Source organism: Seriola dumerili, unplaced genomic scaffold, assembly GCF_002260705.1.
Source record: "Seriola dumerili isolate Sdu_G_001 unplaced genomic scaffold, Sdu_1.0 BDQW01000044.1, whole genome shotgun sequence".
Lineage (NCBI taxonomy): Eukaryota > Metazoa > Chordata > Actinopteri > Carangiformes > Carangidae > Seriola > Seriola dumerili.
The window spans coordinates 5,478,166-5,491,295 of NW_019174299.1; positions in this window are offsets into that span (position 1 = coordinate 5,478,166).

Sequence of the window (13,130 nt, forward strand, 5' to 3'; positions counted from 1 at the left end):
AACCACCGTTAAAGGATTTACAAAAGAAGTGCAAAAGAATTGTTAAAAATGACACGACAAGATCTTCACATCAGAAACCATTGTCCTTTATGTACGAGACAAATTACAGGGACAGCTGGATATTAAATAGTCCTGAAAGATCCCACTTCACCTCTCACACACTCTTCCCTCTGTGCTGAAGATCACTTAAACGCTACCTCTAGACAGGAACTGCACTTGAGTTAAGACCTGTGTTAGTTTTGTTCTGCAGGCTGTTCATTTCAAACAGGAGCAGCAAGTAAACTGTAAACTGGCTACATCCCCAACACACACACACACACACACACACACACACACACACACACACACACACACACACACACACACACAAAGCAGCAGGAAGCCTGTTTTGTGATTTAAAAAAAAAAAAAAAAAAAGAAAAAAAGCATACTTGCAGCTATTTGCACTTACAGTAAAAGCAATGATGAGACACTTTAAAATGACGACCATCTCGAAATTTAAGACTGGCATTTTACTAACAACACACACCAATACAAGTCTTCACTTGAATGCATACACTGAGCTTGCTTCACCTGTACCCTCACCTCTCTCTGACTCTCTGTTACAATCAGAAGCTTCAATATACTGAAGAGGAAAAAAAGAACACAAAGTTTAATATTTTTATAAAAATGGACAGCTATTAAGACTCACACGTGGGGACTCGAGAAGATGCCAAATGTTGCATGTAACACCTCTAGTTTTTTAAAATCTAACTGTACATATATGAGGACTGTGGGAGTCCGAGTGTGGAAGCCCGCTGAACGGCAGATGACGATATGAGACGGGGCAGAGGTTGCCGTCGATGGGTCTTTCTGAGGGAACCGCGGCGAAGCTCACACGTGCTCGTTGAAGCACAGATATGTGTGAGGACGTGCGCTGGAGCTTTTGGAGAGTAAAAAGGAGCCAGTAGTCAAATCTGGAGTTTTGACGGATGAACTGATGCTGGCCTGTGAAAAGTTATAAAGACACTCTTTTGACAGACGGAAAAAAAAAGAAAAAAAAAAAGACATCACTACATGAACTCATGCTTTCAGACCAGGACAATGGAAAGAAAAAGCCAACTGAAAACAATCAAAGTCTATTTTCATTTAGTTTGATTTCATTTAGTTGCTCTTGTTTTCGCATCGGCGATGGTTCCTGGCCACGAGGAACTGGTGAACCACAACGCAGCGGCGAGAGGATGTGCCCGACGTCGGAGCCCGGCGTCGGCAACTCCTCAACTCCCATGAGGCCTTGCAGGGGACAGAGTGACAGCGTGTTACACCCTGCCACCTGTGACGTCCCCTGTCCGCCTGTGACCGGTGGAGGCACTGCAAGAGGAAGTCGACTGAAGCTTGAGCGCACAATTCTGGCCTGCTGACAGATATGATGGAATGATTTTGGTCAGAGCAGAGGGCTATAATGGACTTCAGCCCCCGGTCTATGAAGTACTGAAGCCTTTTCTTATGGAATATCTTCTCCTGCACTTGCACCTGCTTTATTCTGTGTCTCTTTTCTTCCCAATTCATTTTATAAATGTGTCTTTTACTGCGTTTCTTTCTGATTTCCTCTGGATCTCTACCTGTTCTCTTTTCTTTGCATCTCTGTTTTGGTGTGGTTTGGATTGCGCCTGCTTTGTGTTTTGAAGTCACGAGTTCAGTGTCTCAAAGTTGAGTTTCGAGCCCTCTTCCAGTCCTCAGTTTGGACCTGAGGGAGTTTGTGTTTTTATTCAGAGTTTATTGTTACTAAATTTCCAGAGTATAGCCTTTGTCCAGGAGGGAGTGTTGGCACCAGTGCAATTGTAATCAATGTTAAATGTGAGTTGGACATTTTAAATGTGAGTGGAGGAGGAGTTCACGATGACATGTCTGTATGATGTAGGTTGAACTTTTTTGAATGTTTCCATCAAGGAGAAGTCCTCAGGATGGCTTTAGCAGAAACAGGTTTTTCTCCCATAAGTGTGCTTTCCTCTCCTTTTAAATTTTTTATGGCTTGCTTTTCCCGAACCCCCCCCCCCCTTAATGCACCCTGCCCAAAAAACATCAAGCAAGACAGACATTGGTTAACCCAGTCTCGAATGTTGATCACTCTCAAACGTCCCCGTTCTGCTTTAAGATTCATGCCAACAGGGCAAAAACACTGAATGATGATTCTGTTCAGTTTGTGATTTGACGGCTAACGACAGGCAGAATAACACAAGCTGAGATGAATCTAGTGTAATCCAGTCTGATCTGTTTTGTTTGAATGGGGGTTTATGGAAGGATTAGGGAACAACCAAGAGTAGTGGCGGAGGTATCTAGTGTACTCTTGTCACTGTGCTTTGGGGTTAAGATCATTAACTGGAGGGAAAAAGGAAAAAGTCACAGGATTTAGACTTTGAGCCTGGATGAAACACCTGCCTGCCCTGTTCATGCACCGTAAGTGGCGCAGGCTGAGTCATCAGTGCAGCAGACAACATATGCTTTCAAGGCAAACACTTTGAATGGATTACAGGTAATAATACACAACCTGCTCCTGATGGTTTTATTTGTGCAAAAAAACAAACAAGAAAAACAAACCTGTCATCAGCCTTTTCATGGTACAAAAAAAAAAAACACTACAGGATCTATAAAGCAAAACAGATTTATTTTTCCTCACATTATCAAACACCTCTGTGTCCTTCTGTCACACCTTCCACCAGTTTACATAAAGGAGGCGCAGCAGCGCTATGGACCAGTCTGTTTCATGCATGTTTGGTCCTAAACACTGGAGAAAGGTTGAAGATTAGGACAGAGGGCAAGAGGTGAATCTACAGTGGTGATTGACACCAGGGAAATTTCAAAAACAATTTTGACAATGACTGTAGTTCATATAATTACTGTAAATCTTTTCCTTTTTTCTTTTCTTTCTTTCTTTTTTTTTTTTTTTTTTTTTTTTTTTCTTTTTTTTTTTTTTACAATTAACCGATATAAATGAATATGTACGTATGAATAAATATATACCTATATTATTAAGACTTGTCTAGTTTTCTCTGGTGTTGAACTTGTTCTCATTTTCAACCTTGTTGCCACAGTAGATGGCAGCAATGAGCCAGTTGCACTGACTCCTCCACCTCTGCTGCTCTGATTTCTGCTCTCTGCTGGTTGCAGGACTCATGATCAAATCAGCTGTTCGGTGAGGCTAATTGATTTGCTTTGGTTAATAGCAAAATGGGGGTAAACCACCAGTTTCCAGACTGGACTGTGCTATAGGGATATCAGAAAAACTAAAGTTTATAAGAATCATTTACTGCCACGTCTGTAATTTCATGCCAACCCTCCCGAACAATTGACGTTAACAGGGCTCAACGATGAGAGGTTTTCACCTTTGGTCCAACATTGGAAACATTTGGCTTTAAATCACCCAGATGATGCTCTTCTGCAGCCGTTTGTCTGTGGAAACAAAGAGAAAACAAAAACATCTATGCCTTTAATGAGTGAGCAGTTCTGTTTCTATTCACACAGTTTTTAGATTATTTTTTTTATGGTCATTCCTATCATTACTGCTTTTTTTATTTTTTATTACTCCTGTTTGTAAATGTAGTTATTCTTTAAAGACACCATGTGGGAAAAAATGCTGTAATGTTGAATTAGATGTTGCATTTTCTTTTTTCCTCTTTCCTTTTTTTTATTTTTTTTTTTATTAAGCGAGACCTGGTCAAGAAAGCGGCCTCAAAACACACGAGTGGACAAGCTTTGCTTTTCCTACAGTCCTACACTTTTCCTTATCGTCACCGTTTTTCAATATTAGTTTATACAGCTTCACAATTTTCTACATGTGTTTTAAAAGTAGTCAGGTGCCAATATGAATATTGAACCAGGTTTTTGTTTGCTGTGATCATTCTTCCCATTCATAAAGGCCAATACAAGATCAGTTTCTAACACACTTTCAAGGGTTGGACACCTCAAGTGAACATGTTCCAAAGCTTTTCCCTTGAATTATGCACTGAAAAGACTGACACACCTGTGAACCCATCCTTGCTGACCGCTAAAGATACTTGGCACAAAGTGTCACTTTAGTACAAACAGCCGTTACTAGAAGGGTGTCTGTGGTTGAAGATGAGACTCTTTGGACAGGCTTTTGGGGCCCATGGGACCCTGCATGCAGAGTCAAGTCTCTGTATTTGTGTGAGGTGGAAGCACAGATGAACAATCAGTATCAATTTATATCAGTGGAAAGAGCAGCAGCTCTGGTCCTGCACCATGACGACCACTGTCACGGCTGGGATCTGTCTTCCGCCGCATGGGACTCATTTCGTTCCTCTCGCCCCCCCCGTCTTCAAATCGCTGAGAGATCAATGTGTTTCCAGTCCTGTTTTAATGTTCATTTTTAGCAGCCGGGTTCTGGCACCTGGGGTATCACATGGAGGATGAAAGGTGGGTGGCTCAGAGGGAGAAATTTAAATGTGTGTGTGTGTTCCACTGCTTCAGCAACTCTCTGCTGTTCAGTGTGTTCTGGGTTTGAACAGACGGATCAGATCACAGCACCACCCCAGACAAGACATTGCATTTCTGTTTATTTTTGACAGCAAAGCCCCTTCTATACACTAAAAAAGAACTTTTTTGACTTCACGGCTTTTGTTCTGTGATGATTTTGTTTTTTTTGTTTTTTTGTTTCAGTGTTCCTTTCACTAGTCACTCTGCTATCTGCCGTGCCCTGGTTCTGAGTGAAGCAATAATTAATGTGATAACAGAGGCTCTCTCTCCCTTTGTCTTTCCTCTGTCTCTTGTCTCTAACACACCCACACCCACAGACTCTCTGACAGCTTAGAGCAAACTTTGATGTCAGGCTTTGGTGAAATATTGCAGTGCAGATAGAAAAAAACACACATTAATCAATTTTAAGTCTTTCTTCCCTGTGATTGGTGCCATATTAGCACAGAACTCACTTTAATATACCATTATGACCTTAACTGTCCCTGTTCTCCTTCATCAGGTAAACACAAGAATCTGTTGTGACCACGACCTTATTGCTTCATTCATGTGTTTCTAAAAAAAAAAAAAGGGGGTGATCAAGAGAAAACACAGGAGGATGGCAACAGCAGGAAATCAGAGGTAAGATACCAATCCAGCAGCTTCAAACAAATCCCACCAAACCGGATGAAGCTCTAACTCTTCAGGGCGGCTACGGTGTCTCTGTTGGGTGCTTCGGCGCGTGGAGAATGACAACGAATTAAGGATCGCAGGGTAAAAGTGTGGCTGTAGAACTGTTCTCTCAAAAAACTCGGAGACAAACTGAAAGTAGTCCAGCTCGTCCCATGAGGGTCAATTTTTTTTTTTCCTGCTGAAGGAGAAGATGACTGACTCTGACTCACAGCTCCATCATATCAGCTGCAGAAAGTTTTGCATCAACATCCTCCACCCACTTCTTCTTCTTCTTCTTCTTCACTTCTTCAGTCCCCTGACATTGATAGTTAATAATAACATACTTGGTTTTTTACCTCATGGTGTTTCTCTGCACTTTATGTCTGTGGTGTTTTTACATTGATCTTAAGTCTTTTTATGCCAATGCACCAGAGAGATACAAGATTTTCTAAATATAGACTTGTATCTGCAAGTGAGCCTATAATAAATGTGGAGTCATATTATGACCTGTTACAACCAGTAGCACTTATGTAGCTGTAGTTACTTTTTATAAGTGTCACCTAGTATAGGCTGTGATACACAGTGGAATTAAAAGGGTGCAGAATGTGGGAAAGAGGGAACATCCTGCTTTTTGTTACAAACACTCAGGATCTCAAACAGAAAATCAGCTGTATGTCTGTGAATTGTGAGTTCTTCTACATTTGGGCTTAAAAAAAAGCCCCCGCCCACGGCCGTGATTCCTGGTTCAGTCTAAATGAATCCTGGCAGAGTTGTAAAAATTGCCCCAATCATGCGCCTCAGACGCACATCGGAAGGCGTGCCTCGGATTGCGCTTAAATTTAAGTCTGAGCAGTGGTGAAGGACACAGTTTGCTTTGGATTTACACTCAGCCAGTGCCTTCCAGAGCACGAGCTGATGTGTATTTGGATCTGATGTTATTCGGTTGATATTTTCACATCGATTCAAACCTTCTTTTTTTTTTCTTTTTTTTTTTGCGACTGGAGGACGAGGTTGTGCCACATTGGAGCTTTCCGATGCGCGTCAAGGCACGATACAACAGGCTCTCCATACGTGAGATTCAGCCCTCCCCTGAACGCTTGTCCTCGCGTGGCACGAGTGAATTATAACCAGCCGGTGTGTGTTTATGTTTTATGAATCGCTTAATTAACGCGTAATCTTGCGGCTGGTGTGTGGAGAGCAAATGGCCATAAGGCGTCCTTCTCGCAGCGCGCACAAATCCCGTTGATGTGGATCTGTCACACTTTGTCACACACGTTTGTATGGCTGAAGCCGGAGCTCTCCTACCCACAGGACACAGTTTGCGGAGTTAAAAGTTGTTGCTGCTTGTGTCTCGAACGACTCTTTCCGCCACGGTACCAATGATGACTGAGGAGAACAATGAGGTGGAGAGCGACTCGCAGCTCCAGCGCTCTCCAAGCACCATGTCCATCCAACCCATGACATCCAAGGCAAGTACCAACACCTCTAAGCTTTGTTACACTCACCTCTAATGACCCGCCCTGCACCTCATACTCTGATAAGACACCCAGATTCAACAATGAACTTTGCAGAGCAGTTTACACGGAGAGAAAAATGACTGTAGGCTGAATCAGTGAGAGAGTCATTTTATTTTATTTTATTTTATTTTATATTTTTTTAGCAGTGATTTGGTCTTTTTTTGTGTTTTCATCTTCCCGTATTATTCCACCGGTTTATATAATATTGATGACAATACTTCACAAATGCGGTTGTATTCATCATGACTGCGTCACTAGGTGTAACCTCATACGTAAGGTCTGATGTCACTGTCTCCCCCTTTCTGTCTACCTCTCTCTCCAAATCTACTTCCTGCGCGCGTGCACACACACACACACAGACACACGCACACACTCACTCAGAGGATTTATGTTTAGAATTAATTCATAATGTGCATTTTGATAAGTATTAGGCAAAAATAATTTGCATATAATGATTAATACTGATTCATATTCCTGTCTTTTCACATTGCTGCGCTCACACACAACTATGCTGCAAGCCGGTTCATATTGGAATGAGCATAAATGGCCACAGTGCATTTTGTGCCTAATACACAGAACTAGATCCTTCTACTGTGCAGTGTTGGCCTGCCTGAGCTTCAAGTGGCCTTTCAAAGTGTCCTTATGACTCCATTTAAATTGTTGACATGACTGTATAAACAAAGATTTCAAGGGCTGGCCTCCAAGAGTCTGAGCTGTGAAAGCTTTCTCAATGCCTGCTTTTTAATGCAAGACTTTCAGGACACTTGATTCATTTAGCTCACATCATACAACTTTCCTTCAGTCTTTGTCTCCGCCTCATGCCCCCTTCTATCGCCGTCACACAAAGACACGGCATTGACATGTTTGAAGCAAAGCGATACTGGTGCAACAACACAGTCAGAGTCAGATGCTCCACCAGCTGATTGCCTCAGCGCCTCATCTAAATATTTGATGCTCTCTCTAAGAAGCATGAAGGTCGGCATTGTTGCAAGCTATTTTATCACCACTCACTCAAGCGCGGCCCACTTCAGTAACCCCCAGTCCTCACCAGCTGCTCACCAGAGAGAATTGGGTACAACTCTTTGCCGCTCAGGACTGATCCAATTGGTATTCAAATGATGCTCAGTTTGCTCCAGCTTCACCACATCACAACTATTTATGCCACAAACTCGCAAGGTCGGCCGCTCAAGCACGAGTTCTGTTCCTCTTCTGCCTCTGCTTTCCCAATCGATTGAGGCTTCAGTGGTAGTATTCCAGGGCTCCGTGTGAAATGGATTTCACTTTAACCTTTGGCTTTCATGCTCCTGCGCCGCTCGTAGATGTTTGATGTTCAGGTGGAAGGTTAATTGTTAAATCTTTGGAACTTCCTAAGATTCAATTGCTCCCTGCCACAGAACAGTTGGTGTGGATTTGCAACTTTAAGGGAGTCTACTAAGGTATCAAGGAGAATACTGAAGTTAAAGGTCCCATATAATATAAAATTATATGTTCATGTGTTGTTTGATCATAAGTCAGGTCTAGGTTCTATATTAATACTGTGAAAGTATCAAAGCCTCAGTCTACAGAGAAATGCACACAGCCTGTATTCAGACACTGAGCCTTAAAACCAGCCGTCAGGACTTCTGGAACTTTGTGATGTCACAACAAAGCAGTCACCACGCTCTGCCACGCCCCAAGCCCCGCCCACCTGGACCCACCATCCAAACTAGCAGGATTTGGTTTCTCTGAGTGTTAACCTAAAATCTTCTATATTTTTCACTGGCTCAGAGTCTCCTCTCTTCTGATTGGCTGACTGACCTGTTGTTACTAAAGCTCCAGAGAGAAGCCTGAGGGGGGAGATGTAAAACTGCATTGATATGGTTTTTGGTTCTTAAAACCATAAATATATCTTTTTATGGATCATCACTTCAAATAAAACACAGAAGTGTTAAATATGGACCTTTAATGTTAGCTTGGCTCTGATATGGTCAGGTGTGGTCCCAGGAGATTCGCTCACATCAACATTCCTCCTTTATCTATTTTAAACACTTAATCAAGACCATTCCCAAATTGAAAATAAAAAAAAATCAGCCACAGGGTATAATTTTTAGAAGGAATCTAATCAGGCACACAGCCATGTGTTCATGATGTTTTTAATGAGATAAAGATGACAGGGAGAGAGAGGGAGGGACTCCCTCTGATAACAGATGCTCCCTGAAATCCACCGGCAGCAAATTTCCCACATAGATGGGTATCAGAAATCAAGAGCAGAGCAAAGCAGTGCCAGAGGATTAAGAAGAAAGGAAGCATGGACTTTCTCCCTGGCTCCCAACAATGTAGTCTGTGGTGTGTTGCCAAGGCTGGCAGAAATGTGAGCGGTGGACCAGATGAGATGCTTGAGCAACAATCATCAGCCACTAGTGTTGCTTTTTTGTTGAGAGCTGTTTGATCTCTCGGGGCTGTTGATGCTCTGGGAAACTTCTCTGTGATGGAATTGCACGAATAAACCTCTTTTTCTCCAAGATGAGTTCACAGGAGAAACTCTGAGCTCAAAGATATAAAGACATAAAATAATAGTCTGCAACATGTTGTGGGGAGATTGAGCCCATTTGTCAGTCTTCCCTTTCAGTGACGAGAATATAACAGTTCATCTATGTGTCCCTTTTGGATTCTTCACCTAATCTTCTTCACTCAGCGCGAGCACTTAAGCACACACACACACACACACACAGTCGGCTGAGTGATAAAAGGTGACTGGCATTGCTTATGGTGTGAAAATGGGAGCTTGTCACAGCTCTAAAACTAAATGACAAGTAAACTTAAATCATGCAGTTTGTGGCCAAGTCTAGCTTTCTCTCTTTTTTTTTCCGTGAAAGAGATCTTTCAGCCTGGCAGCTCACGCTAACAATTAGACACACAGTATGTTGAGTGATAGTAGCGAAATAGCTTAATTTGCTTTAGTTTTGGTGGTTTCCAATCCAAATTTTTATTAGATATCCAAGAGTAGACAGTGCAAGCAGACATGTGGAGATAGGGAGGGGCCTTCTGCTGGAGGTCACAATTATATTTTTATTAGAGCATTGGGCAATAATTCAGTATTACCATTAATCCTCCTTTCACAAACCTAGAAGGGCACTCAGAGCACAAATCTCTACCAAGGCCAATGTCAAACAACATACACCAGACTCCAGAGAAAAAAAAATTCAGATTTATAGTAAATGATCTGCCCCAAAATGTAATGAGTTCTTCTTGTGTAATCCTACTGACAAATAAATAGAACCGAGTCAAAACATGAACTCCTTGGAGGAGGTAATGATGCTCTGCAATCTAATAATTCCAAGCAAATTGTAACAAGCAATAATTAAACAAACACAAAACAAAATACATATCAATGTTAGAATAATAATTAAATATTCACTATTCCTAAGAAATTAAACATATCAACTTGGCTACACTTTATGTGTTTACTGCTGACAAAGAGGTGCAAATACTGTATTGCTTATATCACATATATTGAATTAATAATGTTAACTTTTCAGTTTCAAAGAACTGTGTTGTGATTTATCAAACCTATCATCATGAATTGTGAGCAGCATGTCAAGGTCAAATACAACAAGACTTTTTTGCAGTTTGGAGTCATGCTAGCAGCTCTGTGAGTCTACACACACACTGGTTTAAGCTTAATGCTAATGTAAGCAAGCCGACGTGCTCACATGCTGACGTTCAGCAGGTATGTTGTTTATCATGTTCACCATCTTAGCTTCAGCATGTTAACATTTGCAAATTAGCACAAAACAAAAAGTGCAATTCTACCACTAGAGAAAAAGTTAAGACACCAGCAAAGTTATTACAATTCACCCTGAATGTTTGCACTGAATTTCATGGCAATCGATCCAAATGTTGTTGAGCCATTTCACTCAAAACTACAAATGTCAACCTCACAGTGGTACTTGAGGAAAGGTCATTAGGGAATCATTCTCTGAGGACCATGAATGACTAATGAATGACTGTAAAATTTCAAGGCAATCCTTCCAGTTTGGAGATACCCCCCCCCCCTTCAGCCATGCCACTCTACACACATATTTGATGCCATGACCAGGGGACTAAGTCAAAGAGGGAGGTTGATGTGGGCCAAGGTCTTGAGTAATTAATCTAACACCTTCACTGCCGTGATGTTTATTGATGTGACACCAAGGGGAAAGGTGTGAGCTGTTGAAATACTGGACACTATAGGCTACACAAGATAACTGCGCTGTATCTGATGTGCACTGAGGATGAGAGGAAGAAAACTATGTTAAGGAGATGTGTTTTTCACCTGTGATGCTCATTCAGAAACAGCTTTCCCTCCCCTCTGTCTGAGACTGACAGCCATTGTATCGTGCTTGGCATGGAGTGTGTGTGGACAGCGATTGGGTGTGTGAAAATGGGTGGATGATGAGTTGCCATGGCAAAGCCACATGGCAGGGTTAGCCGAATGTTGTGCTGCTGCTGTGAGGAAAGCGGTTGTAATACAAACTACTATGTTTCTCCTCCATTAAAGAGAGAGAGAGAGAGAGAGAGAGAGAGAGAGAGAGTGTGTGTGTGAGCAAGCATGTTATTGACTGCGTGCACTGTGTGTGTTCATGTATGTGTGATGTATCTGTGAACAGAACGATGGAAGCAGCTTGTGATTATGCAGCTCTTATCTCGTATTCAAAGCGGGGATCTGCCAGGCTGCCGTGCATAGTGACAAACTTAATATTGGGACATGAAACTGGTTCACATACCCTCCCTGTAATGACAGAGCCCTAAGCAGTGTGTTGTCTGTTTTGTTTAGGTTTTTTTTTGGTCTCTCACTGTGATTGACACCATGCTTTGTCACTCCAAAATAAAACTCCATGGTTGTGTTTTTACCTCAGGTTCAGTTACAACTGTTTTCTGTCTCTGTATTTCAGTTGTGCATCATCGGCCTGAAACAAACTGAAGTTGCACGGTGAAGGTGTTGATAATTATATCCCTAAAGACATCATGTACCTGGTACTTGAGAGTGATCATTTCCTCTGTTGATGACCCAGAATTGGATTGAGCCAGGAAACAGTGTCTTACACAGCACAGTTCCACCAGTGTTATCCTTCTAAAGGCTGAAATATCCTCACTTAGAGCAAGGTCGGAGCATAGGGTGGATTTGTGTGTGTGTGTGTGTGTGTGTGTGTGTGTGTGTGTGTGTGTGTGTGTGTGTGTGTGTGTGCCACGGTGGTTATTTTTTCCAATTACAGCTGAACTTCTCCCTCTCTTCTGTTGCTGACCACCCTGAGGTGACTGATTCAGGAGTGAGCAGAGATAATGGTAGAAGTAGAATTACTGTAGGTGAAATTTGGAGAAAAGACAGAGTAAAAATATGCCTATTTTAATAGTCCTGCACACCTGGCCGGTTTCTATTTAAAGTGATGTGACTGACTGTGTCTGATTGTTAGTTTTAAAAAGAAACAAAAACTAGGTGTTGCGGACCCCGTCACTAAGACCTTTTCACCAGATTTCAGACATATTAAACTTTCTATCTATTTTGACCTTTACAGTCTCTAGTTACAGTGTTCTGTTTGAACTATATGTGAATCATTCAAAACAGTCCACACCAAAGGATATTATGGCAATAAGCTGTATTTATCATCCCATTCCCAGTGGGACCAAGCCTTTGTTGACCAGTCTTGACCTCTGGACAGGCTGGAGCAGCCCATATTTATCTCAGCCTGGCCCCTGGCCCCATTAAATACTGATGGAGGGAGGAATAGCCGCATGTTCTGGTGAAATAAAAGCGTTATCACTGAATGATGACTGCTGGAGCCACGCTTTCCTTCTGTGGAGCCTTGATTTTGGACATTTATGTTGGCCACATGTGAGAACAGCTGGGGGTTGTTTGGTGTATGGATCGAAGGTTGTAGAATTATGGGCTTTTACAGGTCCGCCGAGGCAGCTTGTCAGGATCTGGTCTGCAGCAGAGAGATTGGTGCTTCTTGAAGAATATTGAATATGCGTGTGTGTGTGTGTGTGTGTGTGTGTGTTTGTGTGTGTAAATCTGGGCAACGTTATGCATTTTGCATTGCACTGTGAGTCATTTGGGAACTGTATACATTATTTGTTGAGAGAGAAACATTGTCAAGCAAGATTTAACTCAAGTTGCTTTTGTGAGAATAACGTTTTTTTTGCAGCTGGAAGTACAGTTATTAGAGAAATGAGAGAAGTTTGAAGCATTTCCCGTTGCACTTGACAGGCTTCGTCATGACTCTGCAGCGGATCAATAATACATATGGGACTAGACCCAATGAATCACAACCGTTGTATCATCTGTGGCAAAGCTGACCTCACTCTGACTCATCTTCATCAACACCTGCCATCTCTCTTGTCATAAAAAATTCACATTACCTAGTGCACATGAATAGAGACTGTGTGCACTCATGACCCAAATTGAAGGCGGTGTCACACTGGCCTTGACTGTCTCAGTGCGACGCTCTCAGCTAATGCTCAAATGGAAGCTAAC